This window comes from Centropristis striata, chromosome 13, assembly GCF_030273125.1.
Source record: "Centropristis striata isolate RG_2023a ecotype Rhode Island chromosome 13, C.striata_1.0, whole genome shotgun sequence".
Lineage (NCBI taxonomy): Eukaryota > Metazoa > Chordata > Actinopteri > Perciformes > Serranidae > Centropristis > Centropristis striata.
Window position 1 is genome coordinate 5,457,951 of NC_081529.1, and position 8,678 is coordinate 5,466,628.

The window sequence follows — 8,678 nt, forward strand, 5'->3', positions numbered from 1 at the left end:
CTTTACTGTCGGGCTGAGCTCTCAGTCATTTCTGTCAGCTTCTCTCTGTCTCCGTTTCCCCCTCTCATCTCCTGTGTCTGCCACAGTTTCCCCTCCCATCACATCATTCTCCTCTTTGTCATTCACACTTTGAACTGCAGTTACATACACGCTCTCTCTCCACAAGAGGTCCGCAGGCCTGTCCGGCAATAACAAAAGGCCAGCAGTGGCTCTGTAAATGACAATGGCTCTCAGGTCAGCCTGCATGCCACACATTGCATCATGGCCCAGCAGAGAAACTAAACTATGCTTTATCTTACAAACTCGACCAAAATATGTAATATGTACTGGCTGGCACGCTGCCTTCACTCCTAACATTTGAGAGATCAAGCCTGCATGAATCAAATTCTTTTGATCTTAAACAAGCCCCTTAAACTGAAGTTGACCTTTTTCTTTCATTGAATGATAAAGTAGAGGTTAAAGAGAACATCTACAGCAATTCAAACGTCAGAACATTTAAGCAGAAAAAAACTACAGCAATGAGCACAAAAACCACTCAACACATTTATTTCACAATTGTAACACTCCAAACACCACTGAGTTTGAAGTATATTTGCAGCTTCAGACTTGTATTATTACTTAATATGAATTACAAAGCCAACAAAGCAGAAAAATCCAAATTTACTCAACTCAACTCAACTCAACTCAACTTTATTTGTAAAGCACTTTAAAACAACCACAGCCGCAACAAAGTGCTGTACATAAACAAACAGAACAAGAGACAATAAAATAAATAAAACAGGAATAAACACTAAAATACATAGATTCATTGCTTTTTAAACCAATATAAAAAACAATAAATAAAAGCAGACCATAAAAACACTAAAACAAGAGCAGAGTCTCATGCGTGGTTAAAAGCCAAGGAATAAAAATAGGTTTTAAGATGAGTTTTAAAAATGGTCAGTGAGGAGGCTTGTCTGATTCTGTGATTACACCACAGTCGCTTTTTCATAGGTTCTGTACTTACATTTACATTTAGTCATTTAGCAGACGCTTTTATCCAAAGCGACTTACAGGAAGAGTAAAAGCAAACCATCAAGGTATAGTGCAATAAGAGCTATTAGTGCATCAATAAGTGCTAGTGACAATTCTTTGAGGAGTAGAATTATCATGTGGTGCCAGGAGAGAAGATGCTCTCTGAAGAGCTGGGTCTTCAGGAGTTTTTTAAAGGTAGAGAGGGACGCCTACTTATGTTTATTATTATTATTACCTATATAAAATATTTAATGAACCACCAGAGCCGCTAAGACACAAAATACATATCATCAGAAACACGCCTCTCACTTGAAACCAACAGAAATCAAATCATGTTCAGCAGAAAAACTTTGCTTGAGTCTATAGAATCTCGAGAAACAGCACGACTTGCACTCGCCATTGCTGTCGCTTATCGTACATGTACTGCTACTGCTCTGTTACACGCCACTACGTCTCCTCCCACTTTGTTCCGCAATGCTGGATTGCAATGTAAATGGACGCCAATATTACAGCCGTTGTGGTATCTGTATGAATGTCCTAAGGGGAAATGACAGCAGAGCTCGGGACGGCACTTTTGTGGCATTTTTGGGGAAACACAATATATAAAGGGCTTAAGATTCTACAGCCATGCTAGCAGTTCTATGAGGCTTACATGTGCTGCGTTCCGTATACATCCTAAATCAGAAGTTGGAGCTAGGAATGGCATCACACCCGAGTTGCTCACGTTCCAGTACAAGAAGTCAGACAACCTAGCAATACCAGTTCTAGCTATGGTAGCCATTGTTGGCGATACTTGATAACAACGCATTACACAGTATTTCGCGCGTACAAACACTGTGGCAATGTGTCCACAGATAGGTGTTGGACAGTACTGTGTTTATGACAGTAAACAGTAATATTACTACAACATTCACTACTGTTGATGTGTGAAACAACCATCTTGGATTTTGAGGTTGGAGTTGCGTTCTTATTGAAATTTCCTACTGGGAACAGTGAAATTCCAGACTTCCCCCTTCAAATAGAACAGGGTTAGGGACAGGCATACTTTGAGCTAAATGCTCACATCAGCATGCTAACATAGTCACAATGACAATGCTAACATGCTGATATCACCATGCTGTTCTAAGGCATTATTAGGGGTCTCCTATGTGTCCTGTAGACCTGAAAAGCTCTCACTTGACATTGCACTTCTTTGTATCTTCCGCAACTCAACCACCAAGTGTAAGGTCAATCAGATGAATGGTTGTTGAGAAAATTGAAGGACGGACAGACAGACAGACAGACAGACAGACAGAGACTCCTTCAGTTTTAGTGAGGTGTAATATTAGCACTGCACCTCCTCTGATCCAGCTCTGCTGTGGTGTGACTTCAAATGAGGCTTCACTCCATTCAGGGTTCAATCTGAACTCATTTCCTCTGTACTTCGTCTGTACATATTTACTTTGCAAGGCAGGAGTTTGGTCTCTAGCTCTCCGAGGGATTTTTGCCTGCTCTCTGTGTAAAATTTGTCGTCTATTCTAAGACAGACTTGGCAGTTTGGAGACACAGCTTTTTGTTTTCCAAAGCAAAGACGAAATTGCATTTTGTGTGAATAATTGAGTCACATTTTACAGTCAGCTATGAGGGTTAAGATCCAGCTCAGATTTGGAAACAAGACAGATTCTCAGTGATTTTAAAGAGACTGACAGATTTACAGTCGCTGCCTGCACATTTCTTCCCAAATGAAAAACAAACTCAATTCGCTGGTGTGTGTTTTCTCTGATTTCCACGATACAATCTCCTAACTGTAGACCCTGATACGGATTAGCTTGGCAGAAGAAAATGGATGAATGACTGCCTGTGATTAGAGCCCCAGCTGCTTTCTACGGTTTCATCCAAACCTGTTAGCGCGGCCTTTCACCAATTCTGCTTGATCATTTTTCGGGTCAGGTGATTCCACTCATGCAAGTAAAGCAAGACACCTGCGCCATGTGTGGAGGACTGACCCAGAGAGGCAGCAATAATTTGCATTCATTGATAGTGTATGAGACATCGATATTTAGCATGTTGACGTCAGAATCAAATTAACAAGCAAAAGGGAGGGAAACTGCTCTGTCCAAAGATAAAACCAGACCCTTCAAAACTTTCTAATTCACATGGGGCCTTACACATTTCCAAGTTTGTACATCTCTAATTCATCTTAAGCGAACAAAGGAGGCAAGAAAGAGATGCAAGGTGAGAGGAGTTAAGGCAACAGGTATTTAACAACATGAGACATCCTTTCCTGGAGCCGTCATTTTAAAGTGACATCATATACATCATGGATGTCTATTTGCAGTTCTGTTGATTAATTTGCTTGTTATTTTGACTGTATTTTATGATAACCAAGTGTAGTCACTTGGAAATAGTCAGGTAAAAATCCCAGACTGTTTTTGGCTAGCTGTTTCCTCCTGTTTCCATTGTTCCATTGCTAAGCTAAGCTAACTGACTGTAGCTTCATATTTAGTGTACAGAGAGTGGTATCAATCTTCTCATCTAACCCTGGCCAAGATAGCAAACAAGCATATTTTGCAAATTTTTAAACTATACTTTGAAAATAGGGCAGCTTTGCCGTCATTTCACCTTGGAACATTCATACTGATTCCCCAACAGGGTCATTTTGGCACCCATTCACATTGCAGTCCAGCATTGTGGAACAAAGCGTGAGAAGACAGTAGTGCCGTGTAACAGAGCAGCGCCAGTGGTGAGTGCATTCACAACAACGTTGGCATGAAAACAGCTGTAAAGGTTTTTCATACTCAAGCAGAGTTTTGCATTTTGCTGAACATGATTTTATTACCGTTGGACTCAAGTGAGAGGCGTGTTTCTGATGATACGGTCAACTTTCTTTCTTATTACCTGAGTGTTGGTCACACAAATAACCTATGTCACATATTTTCCATCTTGCCAGCTCCTCTAGTTCACATTGATCCCAACTTGAATTCTTGCCAATTTAACGCCTCTGTTATGTAAGTCGGTCCAGAGCAGGGATCACTTGGTCCCCCCATTACACATTTGGGTTCAGACTGAAGGGAAAACGTCACAGAGGCGTAAATCCTGGGCTTGAAACGGCAGTTTGAAAAGGGCCCATCACAGAGTCAATTTGTAGGTCAGAGTTGATGATATTGGTAATGGGCCAGACCCACGAGTTGACCCATGTCCCAGCGGTTCACCTGCTTATCACTTTAAACACTCATCAGCATTTCCTCCTGGTGAAAGATCTTACAGGGTGTGACCCCCTGTCGCCAATCACTCATGTAGTGTTAAAAGCACAACTCCAGACTCCCGACTGATCTGATGACCTTGAAAGTGGGGCAGTCTGAACTAGGCATTAGAGGTTCAGAAACGGCATACTCGTGTGGATAATAGACATAAAACGTATGCGTTGTAAAATGAATATTGTAGATTTAGCAAAGCAAGCAAGTTGTTCCACTGCTGGCGTGACTGGCCTTTGAATGTAGACGACTGAGTCCAAAGGACATTCTTCTTTTACCTCATCTTTCTACCTCCCTCCCCCCTACGCCCCCACAGATACATGCACTGCACTGAATGAACAATACCAGGGGGCCAGGCCTGTCTTTGCCACTTTCATGGACTGATGTTAGCACGTTGTGGGGTGCACAGTTTTGGCATGTGACTGTGTGATTTAATGCGTCTGTGTGATTGGGTGTGTAACTGTGTGTTTCAGTGTCGGTGTGTTTGTTTCTCAGTCCAGTGTCACCTTTCTCTGCACAGTAAAACACGTCCGCCAGAGATGAATGACAATAAGAGCAGCCAATCACTGCACCCTGTGACCACCGATCTGCATGAGTTCCTGTGGTAATAGAGGAGCAAGGCCAGCATTGGATTGGTGATATGAATATAAATGAGTGTGAATTTAAATAAAGGGGTACATTTGAATATGTTATACTGTCACCCAGCACACTTATCAAGACTATCTGCATATTCAAGGCCTTGTGATGGATTACAGTGACAGAAATGGGAAGATCACTTGGAAATAATATAATAGTACCTGTCTATAGTGCAGAATAACCTGTATTTGTGTGTATGTGTTGTTTGCAATGGTAAATGAAAGTCATTTGTGTGGAAAAATCACAAGGAAAACAGCTGATGGATTAGGTTGGTATTCGGCTTGTTGTGTGTGTGAATGCACTGAGAGCTCAAGAGAGGATGAATGTTCAGGTAATTGGTTGAGGACCAGGTGTAATTTTAGCCACAACAAATCCATTTCAAAGCGGGTACCCTGTCAGAGAGAGAGGTAGAGAGGTGGTGAAGAAAAAGAGACAGGTAAAGGACAGACAGCATCATACTGAATCAAGAAAATGGCTCATTTTGGTGGATTTTATGTGTAGTCAACTGGACTTGCAAAAACATTTCTAAAAAAAACACTCAAAAGTAATATTGCATAACAGTGTTTTACCTTTAGGGAGCATTTATGTCTTTATTATAGAGCTGATAGTAGAGATGACAGCACATTACAGGAGAGATATTTCAAATTATGGGATACTGTATGGATATCTGGTACATTCAGAGCAAAAAAAGGTTGGGCCCATCCAAAAAATGATGAAATAATTGGAGTTACTTTCAGTCAACAAGGCTCATCAAAACTTTAAAACGTGGGTTCCATAGTGGCGAATTAGCATTTTTTAATCTACGAAGACAATTGATCACTTTGAGCAAATTCACTTTAAATCATATGTTTTTGAATCACATAAACAATGAATGAATTTCACTTGACAGTCTCAAAAGAAACACGCGGCGGAAACAATACAGAAAGAAAGAAATGGAGAAGAATAAGAGACAGGCAGCTCATGAGTGTGTCTATGTGTGTGTGTGTGTGTGTGCGCCCACTAACTGCTATTGTGTAGCTGTGTGTTTGTGATGATAGAAAGTGAGGGAGGAGGGTGGAGGCAGGGAGAAGATAATGAGGTTGGAGAGGGAGAACATGAAAAATGAAGGGGTGGTGGTGATAAGTGTGGACTGGATGGGGGAGGCAGTTTGAAAGAGTGATGAATGATTTGGATCAGACTCAAAGGAACAGTGAAGAAGGAGCTGAAAAGAATTAAAGATGCAGTGTGTAATTTACCTTGTGCAAGAATTGCATGATATACTAAATACAGTGATGAAACTGTTCAAGACTGCTTACAGCAAAATAAAGACCAACATCTGAACTGATAATCTGCGTTAAAGACAATGTCAGAATGTTACATGTAATGGTACATCATATGTTTGAAACATCTGGGGTCCATTTTAATACTTTCTCTTTCAGTAATTTACATTTAATAACCTACTTGACTACTTGTAGAAATCAACTGGTTGCATGACAACTCTGCCATTAATGCTGATGCTGTTTAGGCAAAGTTTGTGATTGCGGTGGATAACTCGTAACTTAATTTTTTTCCCCTCAATCGTATGCTGGTTCCCTTAATTGATAATCTGTCATCAAAATTTTGAGCAACCCTGATCTAGCCCTAATCCAGAGGTTAATTGCTCAGTGGAGTACACAGAGACCAACAGCCCGGCAGAGAGGAGCCATGATCTTGACAACTGTACAGTGTCTTCCTTGCCAACACCCAACTTCAAATCAACAAACAGGATGACATGACAGTTACCAACCAACACATCGATAGCTGTATTTTGATGATATCGGACATGTGGCTGCATATAAACACCACTGACTTAGCATAGCAACAAATTTCTATGCACGTTTTGAATATTTGCATAGAAAGCTTGATATAAACACCAAAATTTGCTGAAACTTTTGAAAATACGCACAAAGGTTTTTTACGTTTGCTTGAGTTGGTTTGTGTCTTTTTCTGAGAATTGTAAACGGCGAAATGGGAGATGGAAACGCTCACATGACTGATCAGCTGGTGGCTATCTTTATCTACTTTTTTTCTCACTCATACAATATCTACTTGCTCTACTGTTTACTGACGAATTAGGCTACAGCAAAACATTACGCTGCCATCAGATTTTTTAATAAATTTTTCAAAATGTCATTATTTACGTAGGATGTGTTGTGGCATTACACTGTTTCTGATCGGACGCCTTTCAGGGGAGCTCCGCCCCATTGTGTGATCGGCCTACACCTGGTCAGGAACACAATTCACTCTGGATTTCCACGCCTGACTCGTCTCATCTGTAAGTCTAATTAGCCTACCTATCTTATGAAAAGTAAGTGTTTTATGGAGTTGCAGACATTGTAGTGTGGCATGTAATGGACAAATACATACTTCCTACAGGCACTGCACTATTTTTTTTTAATGCAACATTAAAAAATGTGGCTTCAAATTAGTTTCAACTTTAATGGTAACATGGCTATTCTCTGCAACACAGAATCTCAGTGCTTAACTTTTGTTTAACTTATAGGTGTAAAGCTGCTAACTTCTGCACTGCTAACAGTATAGTCGCATCTGTGTGAGGCAGCTCTACTTCTTAATCCTCTGATGTCGGACTGAGGGCAGACTGGATGCTACAGTCATTCACTAATATAAGTGGTACAAGACAGGTTGTTTCAGACTTGAAATCTGGTTATATCTTACACACTGCACCTTTAAAGTCACTGCAACACACAAATGGAATATATGTGTGTATGTGTTGTTTTACAAGCTTAAGAGACAGTATTCAGACTAAAGACACCAGTAAAACTTCTGATAGGTGCAGTGGCAGCTATGTAGTTTAGGATGGCAGCCCACAGCATAAACACACACACACACACACACACACACTGCAGCACCAGGCACACTGAAGCTTAGTAGTGTGCGTGTCTGCACTCAGGACAAGCCTATTACTACTTGACATGCAAATCTCTTTTCTGACCCTCTTCTGTCTGTCAGTCTGTCTGTCTGTCTCTCTCTCTCTCACACTCTCAGCCCTCCACATAATCTCTCTCTCTCTCTCTCTCTCTCTCTCTCTTTCTCCCTCCCAACTTACTTTCCTGCTCTCTCTCCTTTTTCCTTCAGCACATTCACATTTCTTTCTGATTTTCTATGCCCCATTCTCTCTCTCCAGTACAATGGGCTTCACATTTTTTAAACGATCCCTAACTCCTGCAGCTGCAACTGATCACTCTGACCCATGCGTGTGTTGTGTGTGTGATTGTGGTTGAACTACTGAAAAAAATAAAAATAATGAGGGACATATAAACCAATAAATCCCCTGAAAAAGTTGTGTGAGTGTTCATGGATGTGCATGTTAGCTTTTGAGGCGGTTGTGGGGGTGTGTACACATGTGCGCAGTTGCGTAACCTTATCACAGCCAGTGCTGAGTCAGTAAAAGTGGACAGATGTGTACCTGTACACATTTGTTTGCATAAGTAACCAGCGTCTATTTCCTGCATTTGAACTTGTGTGTGTGTGTGAATGATTTAACCTTGGCCTGTTCTGTATCCCCTGCCCTGCCTGTCAATGTGGCTGACTTGTCAAAGACTATTACCAAACTGTTTGACTTCACTGCCCTGCTTTCCTCCCAGTAAACCCATTCATGTGTACACTAAGCTCAGTTTCAAAATCATTGTGACAAGCAGCCAAAAAAGTACTTCTCTTTATCCCGGTTACTATCGGGTATGGGTTTCTGGGCCATTTTAAAATACAAAGTAGGAGCTTAAAATATAGTTTTTGTACTGCACAGATTCACCAATAGAA